General features: G+C 30.4%; 33 non-coding genes across 33 annotated transcripts; all 33 read left to right on the forward strand.

The window, feature by feature from the left end:
• The first annotated feature begins 510 nt into the window (after positions 1 to 510).
• Positions 511 to 584, forward strand: TRNAT-AGU (transfer RNA threonine (anticodon AGU)). The gene has a single exon. It is a non-coding gene; the product is annotated as a tRNA-Thr (tRNA).
• Positions 585 to 1,021: 437 nt separating this feature from the next.
• TRNAT-UGU (transfer RNA threonine (anticodon UGU)) lies at positions 1,022 to 1,095 on the forward strand. The gene has a single exon. It is a non-coding gene; the product is annotated as a tRNA-Thr (tRNA).
• A 939-nt stretch (positions 1,096 to 2,034) lies between these two features.
• Positions 2,035 to 2,108, forward strand: TRNAS-CGA (transfer RNA serine (anticodon CGA)). Its single transcript has one exon. It is a non-coding gene; the product is annotated as a tRNA-Ser (tRNA).
• Positions 2,109 to 2,538: 430 nt separating this feature from the next.
• Positions 2,539 to 2,612, forward strand: TRNAT-AGU (transfer RNA threonine (anticodon AGU)). Its single transcript has one exon. It is a non-coding gene; the product is annotated as a tRNA-Thr (tRNA).
• A 437-nt stretch (positions 2,613 to 3,049) lies between these two features.
• TRNAT-CGU (transfer RNA threonine (anticodon CGU)) lies at positions 3,050 to 3,122 on the forward strand. The gene has a single exon. It is a non-coding gene; the product is annotated as a tRNA-Thr (tRNA).
• Positions 3,123 to 3,552: 430 nt separating this feature from the next.
• On the forward strand, positions 3,553 to 3,626 carry TRNAT-AGU (transfer RNA threonine (anticodon AGU)). Its single transcript has one exon. It is a non-coding gene; the product is annotated as a tRNA-Thr (tRNA).
• A 437-nt stretch (positions 3,627 to 4,063) lies between these two features.
• TRNAT-CGU (transfer RNA threonine (anticodon CGU)) lies at positions 4,064 to 4,136 on the forward strand. Its single transcript has one exon. It is a non-coding gene; the product is annotated as a tRNA-Thr (tRNA).
• Positions 4,137 to 4,566: 430 nt separating this feature from the next.
• Positions 4,567 to 4,640, forward strand: TRNAT-AGU (transfer RNA threonine (anticodon AGU)). The gene has a single exon. It is a non-coding gene; the product is annotated as a tRNA-Thr (tRNA).
• A 437-nt stretch (positions 4,641 to 5,077) lies between these two features.
• TRNAT-CGU (transfer RNA threonine (anticodon CGU)) lies at positions 5,078 to 5,151 on the forward strand. The gene has a single exon. It is a non-coding gene; the product is annotated as a tRNA-Thr (tRNA).
• A 1,444-nt stretch (positions 5,152 to 6,595) lies between these two features.
• TRNAT-AGU (transfer RNA threonine (anticodon AGU)) lies at positions 6,596 to 6,669 on the forward strand. Its single transcript has one exon. It is a non-coding gene; the product is annotated as a tRNA-Thr (tRNA).
• Positions 6,670 to 7,608: 939 nt separating this feature from the next.
• On the forward strand, positions 7,609 to 7,682 carry TRNAT-AGU (transfer RNA threonine (anticodon AGU)). Its single transcript has one exon. It is a non-coding gene; the product is annotated as a tRNA-Thr (tRNA).
• Positions 7,683 to 8,119: 437 nt separating this feature from the next.
• Positions 8,120 to 8,193, forward strand: TRNAT-CGU (transfer RNA threonine (anticodon CGU)). Its single transcript has one exon. It is a non-coding gene; the product is annotated as a tRNA-Thr (tRNA).
• Positions 8,194 to 9,636: 1,443 nt separating this feature from the next.
• On the forward strand, positions 9,637 to 9,710 carry TRNAT-AGU (transfer RNA threonine (anticodon AGU)). The gene has a single exon. It is a non-coding gene; the product is annotated as a tRNA-Thr (tRNA).
• A 437-nt stretch (positions 9,711 to 10,147) lies between these two features.
• TRNAT-CGU (transfer RNA threonine (anticodon CGU)) lies at positions 10,148 to 10,220 on the forward strand. The gene has a single exon. It is a non-coding gene; the product is annotated as a tRNA-Thr (tRNA).
• Positions 10,221 to 10,650: 430 nt separating this feature from the next.
• TRNAT-AGU (transfer RNA threonine (anticodon AGU)) lies at positions 10,651 to 10,724 on the forward strand. The gene has a single exon. It is a non-coding gene; the product is annotated as a tRNA-Thr (tRNA).
• Positions 10,725 to 12,678: 1,954 nt separating this feature from the next.
• TRNAT-AGU (transfer RNA threonine (anticodon AGU)) lies at positions 12,679 to 12,752 on the forward strand. Its single transcript has one exon. It is a non-coding gene; the product is annotated as a tRNA-Thr (tRNA).
• Positions 12,753 to 13,189: 437 nt separating this feature from the next.
• TRNAT-CGU (transfer RNA threonine (anticodon CGU)) lies at positions 13,190 to 13,263 on the forward strand. Its single transcript has one exon. It is a non-coding gene; the product is annotated as a tRNA-Thr (tRNA).
• A 1,409-nt stretch (positions 13,264 to 14,672) lies between these two features.
• TRNAT-AGU (transfer RNA threonine (anticodon AGU)) lies at positions 14,673 to 14,746 on the forward strand. The gene has a single exon. It is a non-coding gene; the product is annotated as a tRNA-Thr (tRNA).
• A 436-nt stretch (positions 14,747 to 15,182) lies between these two features.
• On the forward strand, positions 15,183 to 15,255 carry TRNAT-CGU (transfer RNA threonine (anticodon CGU)). Its single transcript has one exon. It is a non-coding gene; the product is annotated as a tRNA-Thr (tRNA).
• Positions 15,256 to 15,684: 429 nt separating this feature from the next.
• Positions 15,685 to 15,758, forward strand: TRNAT-AGU (transfer RNA threonine (anticodon AGU)). Its single transcript has one exon. It is a non-coding gene; the product is annotated as a tRNA-Thr (tRNA).
• Positions 15,759 to 16,194: 436 nt separating this feature from the next.
• On the forward strand, positions 16,195 to 16,267 carry TRNAT-CGU (transfer RNA threonine (anticodon CGU)). Its single transcript has one exon. It is a non-coding gene; the product is annotated as a tRNA-Thr (tRNA).
• A 426-nt stretch (positions 16,268 to 16,693) lies between these two features.
• Positions 16,694 to 16,767, forward strand: TRNAP-AGG (transfer RNA proline (anticodon AGG)). Its single transcript has one exon. It is a non-coding gene; the product is annotated as a tRNA-Pro (tRNA).
• A 437-nt stretch (positions 16,768 to 17,204) lies between these two features.
• Positions 17,205 to 17,277, forward strand: TRNAT-CGU (transfer RNA threonine (anticodon CGU)). Its single transcript has one exon. It is a non-coding gene; the product is annotated as a tRNA-Thr (tRNA).
• A 430-nt stretch (positions 17,278 to 17,707) lies between these two features.
• TRNAT-AGU (transfer RNA threonine (anticodon AGU)) lies at positions 17,708 to 17,781 on the forward strand. The gene has a single exon. It is a non-coding gene; the product is annotated as a tRNA-Thr (tRNA).
• A 437-nt stretch (positions 17,782 to 18,218) lies between these two features.
• TRNAT-CGU (transfer RNA threonine (anticodon CGU)) lies at positions 18,219 to 18,292 on the forward strand. The gene has a single exon. It is a non-coding gene; the product is annotated as a tRNA-Thr (tRNA).
• Positions 18,293 to 19,701: 1,409 nt separating this feature from the next.
• TRNAT-AGU (transfer RNA threonine (anticodon AGU)) lies at positions 19,702 to 19,775 on the forward strand. The gene has a single exon. It is a non-coding gene; the product is annotated as a tRNA-Thr (tRNA).
• A 436-nt stretch (positions 19,776 to 20,211) lies between these two features.
• Positions 20,212 to 20,284, forward strand: TRNAT-CGU (transfer RNA threonine (anticodon CGU)). Its single transcript has one exon. It is a non-coding gene; the product is annotated as a tRNA-Thr (tRNA).
• A 429-nt stretch (positions 20,285 to 20,713) lies between these two features.
• Positions 20,714 to 20,787, forward strand: TRNAT-AGU (transfer RNA threonine (anticodon AGU)). The gene has a single exon. It is a non-coding gene; the product is annotated as a tRNA-Thr (tRNA).
• Positions 20,788 to 21,223: 436 nt separating this feature from the next.
• Positions 21,224 to 21,296, forward strand: TRNAT-CGU (transfer RNA threonine (anticodon CGU)). The gene has a single exon. It is a non-coding gene; the product is annotated as a tRNA-Thr (tRNA).
• A 426-nt stretch (positions 21,297 to 21,722) lies between these two features.
• On the forward strand, positions 21,723 to 21,796 carry TRNAP-AGG (transfer RNA proline (anticodon AGG)). The gene has a single exon. It is a non-coding gene; the product is annotated as a tRNA-Pro (tRNA).
• A 939-nt stretch (positions 21,797 to 22,735) lies between these two features.
• On the forward strand, positions 22,736 to 22,809 carry TRNAT-AGU (transfer RNA threonine (anticodon AGU)). The gene has a single exon. It is a non-coding gene; the product is annotated as a tRNA-Thr (tRNA).
• A 438-nt stretch (positions 22,810 to 23,247) lies between these two features.
• Positions 23,248 to 23,320, forward strand: TRNAT-CGU (transfer RNA threonine (anticodon CGU)). Its single transcript has one exon. It is a non-coding gene; the product is annotated as a tRNA-Thr (tRNA).
• A 430-nt stretch (positions 23,321 to 23,750) lies between these two features.
• On the forward strand, positions 23,751 to 23,824 carry TRNAT-AGU (transfer RNA threonine (anticodon AGU)). The gene has a single exon. It is a non-coding gene; the product is annotated as a tRNA-Thr (tRNA).
• Positions 23,825 to 24,245: the final 421 nt, after the last annotated feature.

Genomic DNA, 24,245 nt, shown 5'->3' on the forward strand with positions numbered 1-24,245 from the left:
ATTTAACTTCATTGACGTTGGTGCTGTGGCTTAGTGGTTAAAGTGCCTGTCTCGTAAACAGGAAATCCTGAGTAGCACCTAACTGTTTTCTCCATGCTTTAGAAATAATTTTCATCAAACAAGTGTTGAATACAATTTAAGAATAAACGTCTGGTTCTATGAACTTTAGAAAAAGTTATCATAAAACGAAATAAAATACTTGGTATTGTGAAGATTTGTGTAGGAATGCATTGACTGAAATAGCGAAAAGAAAATGACAAAGAACAAGATAGAGCTGAATGATCACTCGGTTGTTGAATACAACTAATCCGTTCTTCAGCAAGGTATATTTTAAAATTCTATGAATAGGGTAAACTTCAAATTAGAGAGGTTTTTTTGAATAAGTGAAGCGTCTTTATCTAAAGTGTTTGAGTAGAGAAGACTGTGAACTTATAAAATATTATGAAAGTGAAAAAACAATATTCTCTTTAACACCATAAAGAAAAGTCTTTCAAACTTAAGATTCAAGGGGGTGCTGTGGCTTAGCTGGTTAAAGCGCCTGTCTAGTAAACAGGAGATCCTGAGTTCAACTCTCAGCAGTGTCTTGCTTTTCTCTTTGTTATATAACAAATCATTTTCATTAGGTCCTATTTTGATACAATTAAAATATAAAAGTCTGATTAATCTTACTGTTGAACAGATCATCTTAAACCTCATAAAAACCCAAGTATTTTCAAGATTATAGAGTGAATACTGTTATTGCAAAATTAAAAAAGACATATCTATGAAAAAGACGTAGATGACATTACTACCTCTATTTGAGCAATATTAATGCCTTCATGAAAAGAAAATTGTAAAGTATTCAAGAAATGAAATTGGGTTTTATAAGAGTACTTGTTTATTGAAACCTATTAATACTTGTTTAGTGATTGAGTATCTTTTTTTGATTAAGATTACAGTACATATAAAGAAGAATTAATAGCAGGAAACAAATTTTCATCATCAACAATAAATTATTCATGAATTTTACTTCATTGATGTTGGTGCTGTGGCTTAGTGCTTAAAGCGCCTGTCTTGTAAACAGGATAATCCTGAGTTCAAATCTCAGCAGCACCTAACTGTTTTCTCCATGCTTTAAAAATAATTTTCATCAAACAAGTGTTGAATACAATTTAAGAATAAACGTCTGGTTCTATGAACTTTAGAAAAAGTTATCATAAAACGAAATAAAATACTTGGTATTGTGAAGATTTTTGTAGGAATGCACTGACTGAAATAGCGAAAAGAAAATGACAAAGAACAAGATAGAGCTGAATGATCACTCGGTTGTTGAATACAACTAATCCATTCTTCAGCAAGGTATATTTTAAAATTCTATGAATAGAGTAAACTTCAAATTTGAGAGGTGTTTTTGAATAAGTGAAGCGTCTTCGTCTAAAGTGTTTGAGTAGAGAAGACTGTGAACTTATAAAACATTATGAAAGTGAAAAAACAATATTCTCTTGAACACCATAAAGAAAAGTCTTTCAAACTTAAGACTCAAGGGGGTGCTGTGGCTTAGCTGGTTAAAGCGCCAGTATAGTAAACAGGAGATCCTGAGTTCAACTCTCAGCAGTGCCTTGCTTTTCACTTTGTTATATGACAAATCATTTTCATTAGGTCCTATTTTGATACAATTAAAATATAAAAGTCTGATTAATCTTACTGTTGAACAGATCATCTTAAACCTCATAAAAACCCAAGTATTTTCAAGATTATAGAGTGAATACTGTTATTGCAAAATAAAAAAAGACATATCTATGAAAAAGACGTAGATGACATTACTACCTATTTGAGCAATATTAAAGCCTTCATGAAAAGAAAATTGTAAAGTATTCAAGAAATGAAATTGGGTTTTATAAGAGTACTTGTTTATTAAAGCCTATTAATACTTGTTTAGTGATTGAGTATCTTTTTCTGATTAAGATTACAGTACATATAAAGAAGAACTAATAGCAGGAAACACATTTTCATCATCAACAATAAATTATTCATGAATTTTACTTCATTGACGTTGGTGCTGTGGCTTAGTGGTTAAAGCGCCCGTCTCGAAAACAGGATAATCCTGAGTTCAAATCTCAGCAGCACCTAACTGTTTTCTCCATGCTTTAAAAATAATTTTCATCAAACAAGTGTTGAATACAATTTAAGAATAAACGTCTGGTTCTGTGAACTTTAGAAAAAGTTATCATAAAACGAAATAAAATACTTGGTATTGTGAAGATTTTTGTAGGAATGCATTGACTGAAATAGCGAAAAGAAAATGACAAAGAACAAGATAGAGCTGAATGATCACTCGGTTGTTGAATACAACTAATCCATTCTTCAGCAAGGTATATTTTAAAATTCTATGAATATGGTAAACTTCTAATTTGAGAGGTGTTTTTGAATAGGTGAAGCGTCTTCATCTAAAGTGTTTGAGTATAGAAGACTTTGAACTTATAAAACATTATGAAAGTGAAAAAACAATATTCTCTTGAACACCATAAAGAAAAGTCTTTCAAACTTAAGACTCAAGGAGGTGCTGTGGCTTAGCTGGTTAAAGCGCCTGTCTAGTAAACAGGAGATCCTGAGTTCAACTCTCAGCAGTGCCTTGCTTTTCATTTTGTTATATAACAAATCATTTTCATTAGGTCCTATTTTGATACAATTAAAATATAAAAGTCTGATTAATCTTACTGTTGAACAGATCATCTTAAACCTCATAAAAACCAGAGTATTTTCAAGATTATAGAGTGAATACTGTTATTGCAAAATAAAAAAAGACATATCTATGAAAAAGACGTAGATGACATTACTACCTCTATTTGAGCAATATTAAAGCCTTCATGAAAAGAAAATTGTAAAGTATTCAAGAAATGAAATTGGGTTTTATAAGAGTACTTGTTTATTAAAACCTATTAATACTTGTTTAGTGATTGAGTATCCTTTTCTGATTAAGATTACAGTACATATAAAGAAGAATTAAAAGCAGGAAACAAATTTTCATCATCAACAATAAATTATTCATGAATTTAACTTCATTGGCTTTGGTGCTGTGGCTTAGTGGTTAAAGCGCCTGTCTCGTAAACAGGAAATCCTGAGTTCAAATCTCAACAGCACCTAACTGTTTTCTCCATGCTTTAGAAATAATTTTCATCAAACAAGTGTTGAATACAATTTAGGAATAAACGTCTGGTTCTATGAACTTTAGAAAAAGTTATCATAAAACGAAATAAAATACTTGGTATTGTGAAGATTTTTGTAGGAATGCATTGACTGAAATAGCGAAAAGAAAATGACAAAGAACAAGATAGAGCTGAATGATCACTCGGTTGTTGAATACAACTAATCCATTCTTCAGCAAGGTATATTTTAAAATTCTATGAATAGGGTAAACTTCAAATTCGAGAGGTGTTTTTGAATAAGTGAAGCGTCTTCATCTAAAGTGTTTGAGTAGAGAAGACTGTGAACCTATAAAATATTATGAAAGTGAAAAAACAATATTCTCTTGAACACCATAAAGAAAAGTCTTTCAAACTTAAGACTCAAGGGGGTGCTGTGGCTTAGCTGGTTAAAGCGCCTGTCTAGTAAACAGGAGATCCTGAGTTCAACTCTCAGCAGTGCCTTGCTTTTCTCTTTGTTATATAACAAATAATTTTCATTAGGTCCTATGTTGATACAATTAAAATGTAAAAGTCTGATTAATCTTACTGTTGAACAGATCATCCTAAACCTCATAAAAACCGAAGTATTTTCAAGATTATAGAGTGAATACTGTTATTGCAAAATTAAAAAAGACATATCTATGAAAAAGACGTAGATGACATTACTACCTCTATTTGAGCAATATTAATGCCTTCATGAAAAGAAAATTGTAAAGTATTCAAGAAATGAAATTGGGTTTTATAAGAGTACTTGTTTATTAAAACCTATTAATACTTGTTTAGTGATTAAGTATCTTTTTCTGATTAAGATTACAGTACATATAAAGAAGAATTAAAAGCAGGAAACAAATTTTCATCATCAACAATAAATTATTCATGAATTTTACTTCATTGACGTTGGTGCTGTGGCTTAGTGGTTAAAGTGCCTGTCTCGTAAACAGGAAATCCTGAGTTCAAATCTCAGCAGCACCTAACTGTTTTCTCCATGCTTTAGAAATAATTTTCATCAAACAAGTGTTGAATACAATTTAAGAATAAACGTCTGGTTCTATGAACTTTAGAATAAGTTATCATAAAACGAAATAAAATACTTGGTATTGTGAAGATTTTTGTAGGAATGCATTGACTGAAATAGCGAAAAGAAAATGACAAAGAACAAGATAGAGCTGAATGATCACTCGGTTGTTGAATACAACTAATCCATTCTTCAGCAAGGTATATTTTAAAATTCTATGAATAGGGTAAACTTCAAATTCGAGAGGTGTTTTTGAATAAGTGAAGCGTCTTCATCTAAAGTGTTTGAGTAGAGAAGACTGTGAACTTATAAAATATTATGAAAGTGAAAAAACAATATTCTCTTGAACACCATAAAGAAAAGTCTTTCAAACTTAAGACTCAAGGGGGTGCTGTGGCTTAGCTGGTTAAAGCGCCTGTCTAGTAAACAGGAGATCCTGAGTTCAACTCTCAGCAGTGCCTTGCTTTTCTCTTTGTTATATAACAAATCATTTTCATTAGGTCCTATGTTGATACAATGAAAATGTAAAAGTCTGATTAATCTTACTGTTGAACAGATCATCTTAAACCTCATAAAAACCCAAGTATTTTCAAGATTATAGAGTGAATACTGTTATTGCAAAATTAAAAAAGAAATATCTATGAAAAAGACGTAGATGACATTACTACCTCTATTTGAGCAATATTAATGCCTTCATGAAAAGAAAATTGTAAAGTATTCAAGAAATGAAATTGGGTTTTATAAGAGTACTTGTTTATTAAAACCTATTAATACTTGTTTAGTGATTGAGTATCTTTTTCTGATTAAGATTACAGTACATATAAAGAAGAATTAATAGCAGGAAACAAATTTTCATCATCAACAATAAATTATTCATGAATTTTACTTCATTGACGTTGGTGCTGTGGCTTAGTGGTTAAAGCGCCCGTCTCGTAAACATGATAATCCTGAGTTCAAATCTCAGCTGCACCTAACTGTTTTCTCCACGCTTTAAAAATAATTTTCATCAAACAAGTGTTGAATACAAATTAAGAATAAACGTCTGGTTCTATGAACTTTAGAAAAAGTTATCATAAAACGAAATAAAATACTTGGTATTGTGAAGATTTTTGTAGGAATGCATTGACTGAAATAGCGAAAGGAAAATGACAAAGAACAAGATTTGAGCTGAATGATCACTCGGTTGTTGAATACAACTAATCCATTCTTCAGCAAGGTATATTTTAAAATTCTATGAATAGGGTAAACTTCAAATTTGAGAGGTGTTTTTGAATAAGTGAAGCGTCTTCATCTAAAGTGTTTGAGTAGAGAAGACTGTGAACTTATAAAACATTATGAAAGTGAAAAAACAATATTCTCTTGAACACCATAAAGAAAAGTCTTTCAAACTTATGACTCATGTGGGTGCTGTGGCTTAGCTGGTTAAACCCCTGTCTAGTAAACAGGAGATCCTGAGTTCAACTCTCAGCAGTGCCTTGCTTTTCACTTTGTTATATAACAAATCATTTTCATTAGGTCCTATTTTGATACAATTAAAATATAAAAGTCTGATTAATCTTACTGTTGAACAGATCATCTTAAACCTCATAAAAACCCAAGTATTTTCAAGATTATAGAGTGAATACTGTTATTGCAAAATGAAAAAAGACATATCTATGAAAAAGACGTAGATGACATTACTACCTCTATTTGAGCAATATTAAAGCCTTCATGAAAAGAAAATTGTAAAGTATTCAAGAAATGAAATTGGGTTTTATAAGAGTACTTGTTTATTAAAACCTATTAATACTTGTTTAGTGATTAAGTATCTTTTTCTGATTAAGATTACAGTACATATAAAGAAGAATTAAAAGCAGGAAACAAATTTTCATCATCAACAATAAATTATTCATGAATTTTACTTCATTGACGTTGGTGCTGTGCCTTAGTGATTAAAGCACCTGTCGCGTAAACAGGAAATCCTGAGTTCAAATCTCAGCAGCACCTAACTGTTTTCTCCATGCTTTAGAAATAATTTTCATCAAACAAGTGTTGAATACAATTTAAGAATAAACATCTGGTTCTATGAAGTTTAGAAAAAGTTATCATAAAACGAAATAAAATACTTGGTATTGTGAAGATTTTTGTAGGAATGCATTGACTGAAATAGCGAAAAGAAAATGACAAAGAACAAGATAGAGCTGAATGATCACACGGTTGTTGAATACAACTAATCCATTCTTCAGCAAGGTATATTTTAAAATTCTATGAATAGGGTAAACTTCAAATTAGAGAGGTGTTTTTGAATAAGTGAAGCGTCTTCATATAAAGTGTTTGAGTAGAGAAGACTGTGAACTTATAAAATATTATGAAAGTGAAAAAACAATATTCTCTTGAACACCATAAAGAAAAGTCTTTCAAACTTAAGACTCAAGGGGGTGCTGTGGCTTAGCTGGTTAAAGCACCTGTCTAGTAAACAGGAGATCCTGAGTTCAACTCTCAGCAGTGCCTTGCTTTTCTCTTTGTTATATAACAAATCATTTTCATTAGGTCCTATGTTGATACAATTAAAATATAAAAGTCTGATTAATCTTACTGTTGAACAGATCATCTTAAACCTCATAAAAACCCAAGTATTTCCAAGATTATAGAGTGAATACTGTTATTGCAAAATAAAAAAGACATATCTATGAAAAAGACGTAGATGACATTACTACCTCTATTTGAGCAATATTAAAGCCTTCATGAAAAGAAAATTGTAAAGTATTCAAGAAATGAAATTGGGTTTTATAAGAGTACTTGTTTATTAAAACCTATTAATACTTGTTTAGTGATTAAGTATCTTTTTCTGATTAAGATTACAGTACATATAAAGAAGAATTAAAAGCAGGAAACAAATTTTCATCATCAACAATAAATTATTCATGAATTTTACTTCATTGACGTTGGTGCTGTGCCTTAGTGATTAAAGCACCTGTCGCGTAAACAGGAAATCCTGAGTTCAAATCTCAGCAGCACCTAACTGTTTTCTCCATGCTTTAGAAATAATTTTCATCAAACAAGTGTTGAATACAATTTAAGAATAAACGTCTGGTTCTATGAAGTTTAGAAAAAGTTATCATAAAACGAAATAAAATACTTGGTATTGTGAAGATTTTTGTAGGAATGCATTGACTGAAATAGCGAAAAGAAAATGACAAAGAACAAGATAGAGCTAAATGATCACTCGGTTGTTGAATACAACTAATCCATTCTTCAGCAAGGTATATTTTAAAATTCTATGAATAGCGTAAACTTCAAATTCGAGAGGTGTTTTTGAATAAGTGAAGCGTCTTCATCTAAAGTGTTTGAGTAGAGAAGACTGTGAACTTATAAAATATTATGAAAGTGAAAAAACAATATTCTCTTGAACACCATAAAGAAAAGTCTTTCAAACTTAAGACTCAAGGGGGTGCTGTGGCTTAGCTGGTTAAAGCGCCTGTCTAGTAAACAGGAGATCCTGAGTTCAACTCTCAGCAGTGCCTTGCTTTTCTCTTTGTTAGATAACAAATCATTTTCATTAGGTCCTATGTTGATACAATTAAAATGTAAAAGTCTGATTAATCTTACTGTTGAACAGATCATCTTAAACCTCATAAAAACCCAAGTATTTTCAAGATTATAGAGTGAATACTGTTATTGCAAAATTAAAAAAGACATATCTATGAAAAAGCCGTAGATGACATTACTACCTCTATTTGAGCAATATTAATGCCTTCATGAAAAGAAAATTGTAAAGTATTCAAGAAATGAAATTGGGTTTTATAAGAGTACTTGTTTATTAAAACCTATTAATACTTGTTTAGTGATTGAGTATCTTTTTCTGATTAAGATTACAGTACATATAAAGAAGAATTAATAGCAGGAAACAAATTTTCATCATCAACAATAAATTATTAATGAATTTTAATTCATTGACGTTGGTGCTGTGGCTTAGTGGTTAAAGCGCCCGTCTCGTAAACAGGATAATCCTGAGTTCAAATCTCAGCAGCACCTAACTGTTTTCTCCATGCTTTAAAAATAATTTTCATCAAACAAGTGTTGAATACAATTTAAGAATAAACGTCTGGTTCTATGAACTTTAGAAAAAGTTATCATAAAACGAAATAAACTACTTGGTATTGTCAAGATTTTTGTAGGAATGCATTGACTGAAATAGTGAAAAGAAAATGACAAAGAACAAGATAGAGCTGAATGATCACTCGGTTGTTGAATATAAGTAATCCATTCTTCAGCAAGGTATATTTTAAAATTCTATGAATAGGGTAAACTTCAAATTTGAGAGGTGTTTTTGAATAAGTGAAGCGTCTTCATCTAAAGTGTTTGAGTAGAGAAGACTGTGAACTTATAAAACATTATGAAAGTGAAAAAACAATATTCTCTTGAACACCATAAAGAAAAGTCTTTCAAACTTATGACTCATGTGGGTGCTGTGGCTTAGCTGGTTAAACGCCTGTCTAGTAAACAGGAGATCCTGAGTTCAACTCTTAGCAGTGCCTTGCTTTTCACTTTGTTATATAACAAATCATTTTCATTAGGTCCTATTTTGATACAATTAAAATATAAAACTCTGATTAATCTTACTGCTGAACAGATCATCTTAAACCTCATAAAAACCCAAGTATTTTCAAGATTATAGAGTGAATACTGTTATTGCAAAATGAAAAAAGACATATCTATGAAAAAGACGTAGATGACATTACTACCTCTATTTGAGCAATATTAAAGCCTTCATGAAAAGAAAATTGTAAAGTATTCAAGAAATGAAATTGGGTTTTATAAGAGTACTTGTTTATTAAAACCTATTAATACTTGTTTAGTGATTAAGTATCTTTTTCTGATTAAGATTACAGTACATATAAAGAAGAATTAAAAGCAGGAAACAAATTTTCATCATCAACAATAAATTATTCATGAATTTTACTTCATTGACGTTGGTGCTGTGCCTTAGTGGTTAAAGCACCTGTCGCGTAAACAGGAAATCCTGAGTTCAAATCTCAGCAGCACCTAACTGTTTTCTCCATGCTTTAGAAATAATTTTCATCAAACAAGTGTTGAATAAAATTTAAGAATAAACATCTGGTTCTATGAAGTTTAGAAAAAGTTATCATAAAACGAAATAAAATACTTGGTATTGTGAAGATTTTTGTAGGAATGCATTGACTGAAATAGCGAAAAGAAAATGACAAAGAACAAGATAGAGCTGAATGATCACACGGTTGTTGAATACAACTAATCCATTCTTCAGCAAGGTATATTTTAAAATTCTATGAATAGGGTAAACTTCAAATTAGAGAGGTGTTTTTGAATAAGTGAAGCGTCTTCATCTAAAGTGTTTGAGTAGAGAAGACTGTGAACTTATAAAATATTATGAAAGTGAAAAAACAATATTCTCTTGAACACCATAAAGAAAAGTCTTTCAAACTTAAGACTCAAGGGGGTGCTGTGGCTTAGCTGGTTAAAGCGCCTGTCTAGTAAACAGGAGATCCTGAGTTCAACTCTCAGCAGTGCCTTGCTTTTCTCTTTGTTATATAACAAATAATTTTCATTAGGTCCTATGTTGATACAATTAAAATGTAAAAGTCTGATTAATCTTACTGTTGAACAGATCATCTTAAACCTCATAAAAACCCAAGTATTTTCAAGATTATAGAGTGAATACTGTTATTGCAAAATTAAAAAAGACATATCTATGAAAAAGACGTAGATGACATTACTACCTCTATTTGAGCAATATTAATGCCTTCATGAAAAGAAAATTGTAAAGTATTCAAGAAATGAAATTGGGTTTTATAAGAGTACTTGTTTATTAAAACCTATTAATACTTGTTTAGTGATTAAGTATCTTTTTCTGATTAAGATTACAGTACATATAAAGAAGAATTAAAAGCAGGAAACAAATTTTCATCATCAACAATAAATTATTCATGAATTTTACTTCATTGACGTTGGTGCTGTGGCTTAGTGGTTAAAGTGCCTGTCTCGTAAACAGGAAATCCTGAGTTCAAATCTCAGCAGCACCTAACTGTTTTCTCCATGCTTTAGAAATAATTTTCATCAAACAAGTGTTGAATACAATTTAAGAATAAACGTCTGGTTCTATGAACTTTAGAAAAAGTTATCATAAAACGAAATAAAATACTTGGTATTGTGAAGATTTTTGTAGGAATGCATTGACTGAAATAGCGAAAAGAAAATGACAAAGAACAAGATAGAGCTGAATGATCACTCGGTTGTTGAATACAACTAATCCATTCTTCAGCAAGGTATATTTTAAAATTCTATGAATAGGGTAAACTTCAAATTATAGAGGTGTTTTTGAATAAGTGAATCGTCTTCATCTAAAGTGTTTGAGTAGAGAAGACTGTGAACTTATAAAATATTATGAAAGTGAAAAAACAATATTCTCTTGAACACCATAAAGAAAAGTCTTTCAAACTTAAGACTCAAGGGGGTGCTGTGGCTTAGCTGGTTAAAGCGCCTGTCTAGTAAACAGGAGATCCTGAGTTCAACTCTCAGCAGTGCCTTGCTTTTCTCTTTGTTATATAACAAATCATTTTCATTAGGTCCTATGTTGATACAATTAAAATGTAAAAGTCTGATTAATCTTACTGTTGAACAGATCATCTTAAACCTCATAAAAACCCAAGTATTTTCAAGATTATAGAGTGAATACTGTTATTGCAAAATTAAAAAAGACATATCTATGAAAAAGACGTAGATGACATTACTACCTCTATTTGAGCAATATTAATGCCTTCATGAAAAGAAAATTGTAAAGTATTCAAGAAATGAAATTGGGTTTTATAAGAGTACTTGTTTATTAAAACCTATTAATACTTGTTTAGTGATTGAGTATCTTTTTCTGATTAAGATTACAGTACATATAAAGAAGAATTAATAGCAGGAAACAAATTTTCATCATCAACAATAAATTATTCATGAATTTTACTTCATTGACGTTGGTGCTGTGGCTTAGTGGTTAAAGCACCCGTCTCGTAAACATGATAATCCTGAGTTCAAATATCAGCTGCACCTAACTGTTTTCTCCATGCTTTAAAAATAATTTTCATCAAACAAGTGTTGAATACAAATTAAGAATAAACGTCTGGTTCTATGAACTTTAGAAAAAGTTATCATAAAACGAAATAAAATACTTGGTATTGTGAAGATTTTTGTAGGAATGCATTGACTGAAATAGCGAAAGGAAAATGACAAAGAACAAGATAGAGCTGAATGATCACTCGGTTGTTGAATACAACTAATCCATTCTTCAGCAAGGTATATTTTAAAATTCTATGAATAGGGTAAACTTCAAATTTGAGAGGTGTTTTTGAATAAGTGAAGCGTCTTCATCTAAAGTGTTTGAGTAGAGAAGACTGTGAACTTATAAAACATTATGAAAGTGAAAAAACATTATTCTCTTGAACACCATAAAGAAAAGTCTTTCAAACTTATGACTCATGTGGGTGCTGTGGCTTAGCTGGTTAAACGCCTGTCTAGTAAACAGGAGATCCTGAGTTCAACTCTCAGCAGTGCCTTGCTTTTCACTTTGTTATATAACAAATCATTTTCATTAGGTCCTATTTTGATACAATTAAAATATAAAAGTCTGATTAATCTTACTGTTGAACAGATCATCTTAAACCTCATAAAAACCTAAGTATTTTCAAGATTATAGAGTGAATACTGTTATTGCAAAATGAAAAAAGACATATCTATGAAAAAGACGTAGATGACATTACTACCTCTATTTGAGCAATATTAAAGCCTTCATGAAAAGAAAATTGTAAAGTATTCAAGAAATGAAATTGGGTTTTATAAGAGTACTTGTTTATTAAAACCTATTAATACTTGTTTAGTGATTAAGTATCTTTTTCTGATTAAGATTACAGTACATATAAAGAAGAATTAAAAGCAGGAAACAAATTTTCATCATCAACAATAAATTATTCATGAATTTTACTTCATTGACGTTGGTGCTGTGCCTTAGTGATTAAAGCACCTGTCGCGTAAACAGGAAATCCTGAGTTCAAATCTCAGCAGCACCTAACTGTTTTCTCCATGCTTTAGAAATAATTTTCATCAAACAAGTTTTGAATACAATTTAAGAATAAACATCTGGTTCTATGAAGTTTAGAAAAAGTTATCATAAAACGAAATAAAATACTTGGTATTGTGAAGATTTTTGTAGGAATGCATTGACTGAAATAGCGAAAAGAAAATGACAAAGAACAAGATAGAGCTGAATGATCACACGGTTGTTGAATACAACTAATCCATTCTTCAGCAAGGTATATTTTAAAATTCTATGAATAGGGTAAACTTCAAATTAGAGAGGTGTTTTTGAATAAGTGAAGCGTCTTCATCTAAAGTGTTTGAGTAGAGAAGACTGTGAACTTATAAAATATTATGAAAGTGAAAAAACAATATTCTCTTGAACACCATAAAGAAAAGTCTTTCAAACTTAAGACTCAAGGGGGTGCTGTGGCTTAGCTGGTTAAAGCGCCTGTCTAGTAAACAGGAGATCCTGAGTTCAACTCTCAGCAGTGCCTTGCTTTTCTCTTTGTTATATAACAAATCATTTTCATTAGGTCCTATGTTGATACAATTAAAATGTAAAAGTCTGATTAATCTTACTGTTGAACAGATCATCTTAAACCTCATAAAAACCCAAGTATTTTCAAGATTATAGAGTGAATACTGTTATTGCAAAATTAAAAAAGACATATCTATGAAAAAGACGTAGATGACATTACTACCTCTATTTGAGCAATATTAATGCCTTCATGAAAAGAAAATTGTAAAGTATTCAAGAAATGAAATTGGGTTTTATAAGAGTACTTGTTTATTAAAACCTATTAATACTTGTTTAGTGATTGAGTATCTTTTTCTGATTAAGATTACAGTACATATAAAGAAGAATTAATAGCAGGAAACAAATTTTCATCATCAACAATAAATTATTCATGAATTTTATTTCATTGACGTTGGTGCTGTGGCTTAGTGGTTAAAGCGCCCGTCTCGTAAGCAGGATAATCCTGAGTTCAAATCTCAGCAGCACCTAACTGTTTTCTCCATGCTTTAAAAATAATTTTCATCAAACAAGTGTTGAATACAATTTAAGAATAAACGTCTGGTTCTATGAACTTTAGAAAAAGTTATCATAAAACGAAATAAAATACTTGGTATTGTCAAGATTTTTGTAGGAATGCATTGACTGAAATAGCGAAAAGAAAATGACAAAGAACAAGATAGAGCTGAATGATCACTCGGTTGTTGAATACAACTAATCCATTCTTCAGCAAGGTATATTTTAAAATTCTATGAATAGGGTAAACTTCAAATTTGAGAGGTGTTTTTGAATAAGTGAAGCGTCTTCATCTAAAGTGTTTGAGTAGAGAAGACTGTGAACTTATAAAACATTATGAAAGTGAAAAAACAATATTCTCTTGAACACCATAAAGAAAAGTCTTTCAAACTTATGACTCATGTGGGTGCTGTGGCTTAGCTGGTTAAACGCCTGTCTAGTAAACAGGAGATCCTGAGTTCAACTCTCAGCAGTGCCTTGCTTTTCACTTTGTTATATAACAAATCATTTTCATTAGGTCCTATTTTGATACAATTAAAATATAAAAGTCTGATTAATCTTACTGTTGAACAGATCATCTTAAACCTCATAAAAACCCAAGTATTTTCAAGATTATAGAGTGAATACTGTTATTGCAAAATGAAAAAAGACATATCTATGAAAAAGACGTAGATGACATTACTACCTCTATTTGAGCAATATTAAAGCCTTCATGAAAAGAAAATTGTAAAGTATTCAAGAAATGAAATTGGGTTTTATAAGAGTACTTGTTTATTAAAACCTATTAATACTTGTTTAGTGATTAAGTATCTTTTTCTGATTAAGATTACAGTACATATAAAGAAGAATTAAAAGCAGGAAACAAATTTTCATCATCAACAATAAATTATTCATGAATTTTACTTCACCTGTCGCGTAAACAGGAAATCCTGAGTTCAAATCTCAGCAGCACCTAACTGTTTTCTCCATGCTTTAGAAATAATTTTCATCAAACAAGTGTTGAATACAATTTAAGAATAAACATCTGGTTCTATGAAGTTTAGAAAAAGTTATCATAAAACGAAATAAAATACTTGGTATTGTGAAGATTTTTGTAGGAATGCATTGACTGAAATAGCGAAAAGAAAATGACAAAGAACAAGATAGAGCTGAATGATCACACGGTTGTTGAATACAACTAATCCATTCTTCAGCAAGGTATATTTTAAAATTCTATGAATAGGGTAAACTTCAAATTAGAGAGGTGTTTTTGAATAAGTGAAGCGTCTTCATCTAAAGTGTTTGAGTAGAGAAGACTGTGAACTTATAAAATATTATGAAAGTGAAAAAACAATATTCTCTTGAACACCATAAAGAAAAGTCTTTCAAACTTAAGACTCAAGGGGGTGCTGTGGCTTAGCTGGTTAAAGCGCCTGTCTAGTAAACAGGAGATCCTGAGTTCAACTCTCAGCAGTGCCTTGCTTTTCTCTTTGTTATATAACAAATCATTTTCATTAGGTCCTATGTTGATACAATTAAAATATAAAAGTCTGATTAATCTTACTGTTGAACAGATCATCTTAAACCTCATAAAAACTCAAGTATTTCCAAGATTATAGAGTGAATACTGTTATTGCAAAATAAAAAAGACATATCTATGAAAAAGACGTAGATGACATTACTACCTCTATTTGAGCAATATTAATGCCTTCATGAAAAGAAAATTGTAAAGTATTCAAGAAATGAAATTGGGTTTTATAAGAGTACTTGTTTATTAAAACGTAATAATACTTGTTTAGTGATTGAGTATCTTTTTGTTATTAAGATTACAGTACATATAAAGAAGAATTAATAGCAGGAAACAAATTTTCATCATCAACAATACCTTATTCATGAATTTTATTTCATTGACGTTGGTCCTGTGGCTTAGTGGTTAAAGCGACTGTCTCGTACACAGGTAATCCTGAGTTCAAATCTCAGCAGCACCTAACTGTTTGACCATGCTTTAGAAATAATTTTCATCAAACAAGTGTTGAATACAATTTAAGAATAAACGTCTGGTTCTATGAACTTTAAAAAAAGTTATCATAAAACGAAATAAAATACTTGGTATTGTAAAGATTTGTGTAGGAATTCATTGACTGAAATAGTGAAAAGAAAATGACAAAGAACAAGATAGAGCTGAATGATCACTCGGTTGTTGAATACAACTAATCCATTCTTCAGCAAGGTATATTTTAAAATTCTATGAATAGGGTAAACTTCAAATTAGAGAGGTGTTTTTGAATAAGTGAAGCGTCTTCATCTAAAGTGTTTGAGTAGGGAAGACTGTGAACTTATAAAATATTATGAAAGTGAAAAAACAATATTCTCTTGAACACCATAAAGAAAAGTCTTTCAAACTTGAGACTCAAGGGGGTGCTGTGGCTTAGCTGGTTAAAGCGCCTGTCTAGTAAACAGGAGATCCTGAGTTCAACTCTCAACAGTGCCTTGCTTTTCTCTTTGTTATATAACAAATCATTTTCATTAGGTCCTATTTTGATACAATTAAAATATAAAAGTCTGATTAATCTTACTGTTGAACAGATCATCTTAAACCTCATAAAAACACAAGTATTTTTAAGATTATAAGTGAATACTGTTATTGCAAAATAAAAAAAGACATATCTATGAAAAAGACGTAGATGACATTACTACCTCTATTTGAGCAATATTAAAGCCTTCATGAAAAGAAAATTGTGAAGTATTCAAGAAATGAAATTGGGTTTTATAAGAGTACTTGTTTATTAAAACCTATTAATACCTGTTTAGTGATTGAGTATCTTTTTCTGATTAAGATTACAGTACATATAAAGAAGAATTAAAAGCAGGAAACAAATTTTCATCATCAACAATAAATTATTCATGAATTTAACTTCATTGACGTTGGTGCTGTGGCTTAGTGGTTAAAGTGCCTGTCTCGTTAACAGGAAATCATGAGTTCAAATCTCAGCAGCACCTAACTGTTTTCTCCATGCTTTAGAAATAATTTTCATCAAACAAGTGTTGAATACAATTTAAGAATAAACGTCTGGTTCTATGAACTTTAGAAAAAGTTATCATAAAACGAAATAAAATACTTGGTATTGTGAAGATTTTTGTAGGAATGCATTGACTGAAATAGCGAAAAGAAAATGACAAAGAACAAGATAGAGTTGAATGATCACTCGGTTGTTGAATACAACTAATCCATTCTTCAGCAAGGTATATTTTAAAATTCTATGAATAGGGTAAACTTCAAATTAGAGAGGTGTTTATAAGTGAAGCGTCTTCATCTAAAGTGTTTGAGTAGAGAAGACTGTGAACGTATAAAATATTATGAAAGTGAAAAAACAATATTCTCTTGAACACCATAAAGAAAAGTCTTTCAAACTTAAGACTCAAGGGGGTGCTGTGGCTTAGCTGGTTAAAGCGCCTGTCTAGGAAACAGGAGATCCTGAGTTCAACTCTCAGCAGTGCCTTGCTTTTCTCTTTGTTATATAACAAATCATTTTCATTAGGTCCTATTTTGATACAATTAAAACATAAAAGTCTGATTAATCTTACTGTTGAACACATCATCTTAAACCTCATAAAAACCGAAGTATTTTCAAGATTATAGAGTGAATACTGTTATTGCAAAATAAAAAAAGACATATCTATGAAAAAGACGTAGATGACATTACTACCTCTATTTGAGCAATATTAATGCCTTCATGAAAAGAAAATTGTAAAGTATTCAAGAAATGAAATTGGGTTTTATAAGAGTACTTGTTTATTAAAACGTATTAATACTTGTTTAGTGATTGAGTATCTTTTTCTGATTAAGATTACAGTACATATAAAGAAGAATTAAAAGCAGGAAACACATTTTCATCATCAACAATAAATTATTCATGAATTTTACTTCATTGACGTTGGTGCTGAGGCTTAGTGGTTAAAGCGCCTGTCTCGTAAACAGGAAATCCTGAGTTCAAATCTCAGCAGCACCTAACTGTTTTCTCCATGCTTTAGAAATAATTTTCATCAAACAAGTGTTGAATACAATTTAAGAATAAACGTCTGGTTCTATGAAGTTTAGAAAAAGTTATCATAAAACGAAATAAAATACTTGGTATTGTGAAGATTTTTGTAGGAATGCATTGACTGAAATAGCGAAAAGAAAATGACAAAGAACAAGATAGAGCTGAATGATCACTCGGTTGTTGAATACAACTAATCCATTCTTCAGCAAGGTATATTTTAAAATTCTATGAATAGCGTAAACTTCAAATTCGAGAGGTGTTTTTGAATAAGTGAAGCGTCTTCATCTAAAGTGTTTGAGTAGAGAAGACTGTGAACTTATAAAATATTATGAAAGTGAAAAAACAATATTCTCTTGAACACCATAAAGAAAAGTCTTTCAAACTTAAGACTCAAGGGGGTGCTGTGGCTTAGCTGGTTAAAGCGCCTGTCTAGTAAACAGGAGATCCTGAGTTCAACTCTCAGCAGTGCCTTGCTTTTCTCTTTGTTATATAACAAATCATTTTCATTAGGTCCTATGTTGATACAATTAAAATGTAAAAGTCTGATTAATCTTACTGTTGAACAGATCATCTTAAACCTCATAAAAACCCAAGTATTTTCAAGATTATAGAGTGAATACTGTTATTGCAAAATTAAAAAAGACATATCTATGAAAAAGACGTAGATGACATTACTACCTCTATTTGAGCAATATTAATGCCTTCATGAAAAGAAAATTGTAAAGTATTCAAGAAATGAAATTGGGTTTTATAAGAGTACTTGTTTATTAAAACCTATTAATACTTGTTTAGTGATTGAGTATCTTTTTCTGATTAAGATTACAGTACATATAAAGAAGAATTAATAGCAGGAAACAAATTTTCATCATCAACAATAAATTATTCATGAATTTTATTTCATTGACGTTGGTGCTGTGGCTTAGTGGTTAAAGCGCCCGTCTCGTAAACAGGATAATCCTGAGTTCAAATCTCAGCAGCACCTAACTGTTTTCTCCATGCTTTAAAAATAATTTTCATCAAACAAGTGTTGAATACAATTTAAGAATAAACGTCTGGTTCTATGAACTTTAGAAAAAGTTATCATAAAACGAAATAAAATACTTGGTATTGTCAAGATTTTTGTAGGAATGCATTGACTGAAATAGCGAAAAGAAAATGACAAAGAACAAGATAGAGCTGAATGATCACTCGGTTGTTGAATACAACTAATCCATTCTTCAGCAAGGTATATTTTAAAATTCTATGAATAGGGTAAACTTCAAATTTGAGAGGTGTTTTTGAATAAGTGAAGCGTCTTCATCTAAAGTGTTTGAGTAGAGAAGACTGTGAACTTATAAAACATTATGAAAGTGAAAAAACAATATTCTCTTGAACACCATAAAGAAAAGTCTTTCAAACTTATGACTCATGTGGGTGCTGTGGCTTAGCTGGTTAAACGCCTGTCTAGTAAACAGGAGATCCTGAGTTCAACTCTCAGCAGTGCCTTGCTTTTCACTTTGTTATATAACAAATCATTTTCATTAGGTCCTATTTTGATACAATTAAAATATAAAAGTCTGATTAATCTTACTGTTGAACAGATCATCTTAAACCTCATAAAAACCCAAGTATTTTCAAGATTATAGAGTGAATACTGTTATTGCAAAATGAAAAAAGACATATCTATGAAAAAGACGTAGATGACATTACTACCTCTATTTGAGCAATATTAAAGCCTTCATGAAAAGAAAATTGTAAAGTATTCAAGAAATGAAATTGGGTTTTATAAGAGTACTTGTTTATTAAAACCTATTAATACTTGTTTAGTGATTAAGTATCTTTTTCTGATTAAGATTACAGTACATATAAAGAAGAATTAAAAGCAGGAAACAAATTTTCATCATCAACAATAAATTATTCATGAATTTTACTTCACCTGTCGCGTAAACAGGAAATCCTGAGTTCAAATCTCAGCAGCACCTAACTGTTTTCTCCATGCTTTAGAAATAATTTTCATCAAACAAGTGTTGAATACAATTTAAGAATAAACATCTGGTTCTATGAAGTTTAGAAAAAGTTATCATAAAACGAAATAAAATACTTGGTATTGTGAAGATTTTTGTAGGAATGCATTGACTGAAATAGCGAAAAGAAAATGACAAAGAACAAGATAGAGCTGAATGATCACACGGTTGTTGAATACAACTAATCCATTCTTCAGCAAGGTATATTTTAAAATTCTATGAATAGGGTAAACTTCAAATTAGAGAGGTGTTTTTGAATAAGTGAAGCGTCTTCATCTAAAGTGTTTGAGTAGAGAAGACTGTGAACTTATAAAATATTATGAAAGTGAAAAAACAATATTCTCTTGAACACCATAAAGAAAAGTCTTTCAAATTTAAGACTCAAGGGGGTGCTGTGGCTTAGCTGGTTAAAGCGCCTGTCTAGTAAACAGGAGATCCTGAGTTCAACTCTCAGCAGTGCCTTGCTTTTCTCTTTGTTATATAACAAATCATTTTCATTAGGTCCTATGTTGATACAATTAAAATATAAAAGTCTGATTAATCTTACTGTTGAACAGATCATCTTAAACCTCATAAAAACCCAAGTATTTCCAAGATTATAGAGTGAATACTGTTATTGCAAAATAAAAAAGACATATCTATGAAAAAGACGTAGATGACATTACTACCTCTATTTGAGCAATATTAATGCCTTCATGAAAAGAAAATTGTAAAGTATTCAAGAAATGAAATTGGGTTTTATAAGAGTACTTGTTTATTAAAACGTAATAATACTTGTTTAGTGATTGAGTATCTTTTTGTTATTAAGATTACAGTACATATAAAGAAGAATTAATAGCAGGAAACAAATTTTCATCATCAACAATAACTTATTCATGAATTTTATTTCATTGACGTTGGTGCTGTGGCTTAGTGGTTAAAGCGACTGTCTCGTACACAGGTAATCCTGAGTTCAAATCTCAGCAGCACCTAACTGTTTGACCATGCTTTAGAAATAATTTTCATCAAACAAGTGTTGAATACAATTTAAGAATAAACGTCTGGTTCTATGAACTTTAAAAAAAGTTATCATAAAACGAAATAAAATACTTGGTATTGTAAAGATTTGTGTAGGAATTCATTGACTGAAATAGTGAAAAGAAAATGACAAAGAACAAGATAGAGCTGAATGATCACTCGGTTGTTGAATACAACTAATCCATTCTTCAGCAAGGTATATTTTAAAATTCTATGAATAGGGTAAACTTCAAATTAGAGAGGTGTTTTTGAATAAGTGAAGCGTCTTCATCTAAAGTGTTTGAGTAGGGAAGACTGTGAACTTATAAAATATTATGAAAGTGAAAAAACAATATTCTCTTGAACACCATAAAGAAAAGTCTTTCAAACTTAAGACTCAAGGGGGTGCTGTGGCTTAGCTGGTTAAAGCGCCTGTCTAGTAAACAGGAGATCCTGAGTTCAACTCTCAGCAGTGCCTTGCTTTTCTCTTTGTTATATAACAAATCATTTTCATTAGGTCCTATTTTGATACAATTAAAATATAAAAGTCTGATTAATCTTACTGTTGAACAGATCATCTTAAACCTCATAAAAACACAAGTATTTTTAAGATTATAAGTGAATACTGTTATTGCAAAATAAAAAAAGACATATCTATGAAAAAGACGTAGATGACATTACTACCTCTATTTGAGCAATATTAAAGCCTTCATGAAAAGAAAATTGTCAAGTATTCAAGAAATGAAATTGGGTTTTATAAGAGTACTTGTTTATTAAAACCTATTAATACTTGTTTAGTGATTGAGTATCTTTTTCTGATTAAGATTACAGTACATATAAAGAAGAATTAAAAGCAGGAAACAAATTTTCATCATCAACAATAAATTATTCATGAATTTAACTTCATTGACGTTGGTGCTGTGGCTTAGTGGTTAAAGTGCCTGTCTCGTAAACAGGAAATCATGAGTTCAAATCTCAGCAGCACCTAACTGTTTTCTCCATGCTTTAGAAATAATTTTCATCAAACAAGTGTTGAATACAATTTAAGAATAAACGTCTGGTTCTATGAACTTTAGAAAAAGTTATCATAAAACGAAATAAAATACTTGGTATTGTGAAGATTTTTGTAGGAATGCATTGACTGAAATAGCGAAAAGAAAATGACAAAGAACAAGATAGAGTTGAATGATCACTCGGTTGTTGAATACAACTAATCCATTCTTCAGCAAGGTATATTTTAAAATTCTATGAATAGGGTAAACTTCAAATTAGAGAGGTGTTTATAAGTGAAGCGTCTTCATCTAAAGTGTTTGAGTAGAGAAGACTGTGAACGTATAAAATATTATGAAAGTGAAAAAACAATATTCTCTTGAACACCATAAAGAAAAGTCTTTCAAACTTAAGACTCAAGGGGGTGCTGTGGCTTAGCTGGTTAAAGCGCCTGTCTAGGAAACAGGAGATCCTGAGTTCAACTCTCAGCAGTGCCTTGCTTTTCTCTTTGTTATATAACAAATCATTTTCATTAGGTCCTATTTTGATACAATTAAAACATAAAAGTCTGATTAATCTTACTGTTGAACACATCATCTTAAACCTCATAAAAACCGAAGTATTTTCAAGATTATAGAGTGAATACTGTTATTGCAAAATAAAAAAAGACATATCTATGAAAAAGACGTAGATGACATTACTACCTCTATTTGAGCAATATTAATGCCTTCATGAAAAGAAAATTGTAAAGTATTCAAGAAATGAAATTGGGTTTTATAAGAGTACTTGTTTATTAAAACGTATTAATACTTGTTTAGTGATTGAGTATCTTTTTGTGATTAAGATTACAGTACATATAAAGAAGAATTAATAGCAGGAAACACATTTTCATCATCAACAATAAATTATTCATGAATTTTATTTCATTGACGTTGGTGCTGTGGCTTAGTGGTTAAAGCGCCCGTCTCGTAAAAAGAAAATCCTGAGTTCGAATCTCAGCAGCACCTAACTGTTTTCTCCATGCTTTAGAAATCATTTTCATCAAACAAGTGTTGAATACAATTTAAGAATAAACGTCTGGTTCTATGAACTTTAGAAAAAGTTATCATAAAAAGAAATAAAATACTTGGTATTGTGAAGATTTTTTAGGAATGCATTGACTGAAATAGCGAAAAGAAAATGAAAAAGAATAAGATAGAGCCGAATGATCTCTCGGTTGGTGAATACAACTAATCCATTCTTCAGCAAGGTATATTTTAAAATTCTATGAATAGGGTAAACTTCAAATTAGAGAGGTGTTTTTGAATAAGTGAAGCGTCTTCATCAAAAGTGTTTGAGTAGAGAAGACTGTGAACTTATAAAATATTATGAAAGTGAAAAAACAATATTCTCTTGAACACCATAAAGAAAAGTCTTTCAAACTTAAGTCTCAAGGGGGTGCTGTGGCTTAGCTGGTTAAAGCGCCTGTCTAGTAAACAGGAGATCCTGAGTTCAACACTCAGCAGTGCCTTGCTTTTCTCTTTGTTATATAACAAATCATTTTCATTAGGTCCTATTTTGATACAATTAAAATATAAAAGTCTGATTAATCTGACTGTTGAACAGATCCTCTTAAACCTCATAAAAACCCAAGTATTTTCAAGATTATAGAGTGAATACTTTTATTGCAAAATAAAAAAATAACATATCTATGAAAAAGACGTAGATGACATTACTACCTCTATCTGAGCAATATTAATGCCTTCATGAAAAGAACATTGTAAAGTATTCAAGAAATGAAATTGGGTTTTATAAGAGTACTTGTTTATTAAAACTTAATAATACTTGTTTAGTGATTGAGCATCTTTTTGTTATTAAGATTACAGTACATATAAAGAAGAATTAATAGCAGGAAACATATTTTCATCATCAACAATAAATTATTCATGAATTTTATTTTGTTGACGTTGGTGCTGTGGCTTAGTGGTTAAAGCGCCTGTCTCGTAAACAGGAAATCCTGAGTTCAAATCTCAGCAGCACCTAACTGTTTTCTCCATGCTTTAGAAATAATTTTCATCAAACAAGTGTTTAATACAATTTAAGAATAAACGTCTGGTTCTATGAACTTTAGAAAAAGTTATCATAAAACGATATACAATTCTTGGTATTGTGAAGATTTTTGTAGGAATGCATTGACTGAAATAGCGAAAAGAAAATGACAAAGAACAAGATAAAGCTGAATGATCACTCGGTTGTTGAATACAACTAATCCATTCTTCAGCAAGGTATATTTTAAAATTCTATGAATAGGGTAAACTTCAAATTAGAGCGGTGTTTTTGAATAAGTGAAGCGTCTTCATCTAAAGTGTTTGAGTAGAGAAGACTGTGAACTTATAAAATATTATGAAAGTGAAAAAACAATATTCTCTTAAACACCATAAAGAAAAGTCTTTCAAACTTAAGACTCAAGGGGGTGCTGTGGCTTAGCTGGTTAAAGCGCCTGTCTAGTAAACAGGAGATCCTGAGTTCAACTCTCAGCAGTGCCTTGCTTTTCTCTTTGTTATATAACAAATCATTTTCATTAGGTCCTATTATGATACAATTAAAATATAAAAGTCTGATTAATCTTACTGTTGAACAGATCATCTTAAACCTCATAAAAACCCAAGTATTTTCAAGATTATAGAGTGAATACTGTGATTGCAAAATAAAAAAAGACATATCTATGAAAAAGACGTAGATGACATTACTACCTCTATTTGAGCAATATTAATGCCTTCATGAAAAGAAAATTGTAAAGTATTCAAGAAATGAAATTGGGTTTTATAAGAGTACTTGTTTATTAAAACCTATTAATACTTGTTTAGTGATTGAGTATCTTTTTCTGATTAAGATTACAGTACATATAAAGAAGAATTAATAGCAGGAAACAAATTTTCTTCATCAACAATAAATTATTCATGAATT

The sequence above is a fragment of the Lissotriton helveticus genome, chromosome 4_1, assembly GCF_964261635.1.
Source record: "Lissotriton helveticus chromosome 4_1, aLisHel1.1, whole genome shotgun sequence".
In the NCBI taxonomy this organism is placed as follows: domain Eukaryota; kingdom Metazoa; phylum Chordata; class Amphibia; order Caudata; family Salamandridae; genus Lissotriton; species Lissotriton helveticus.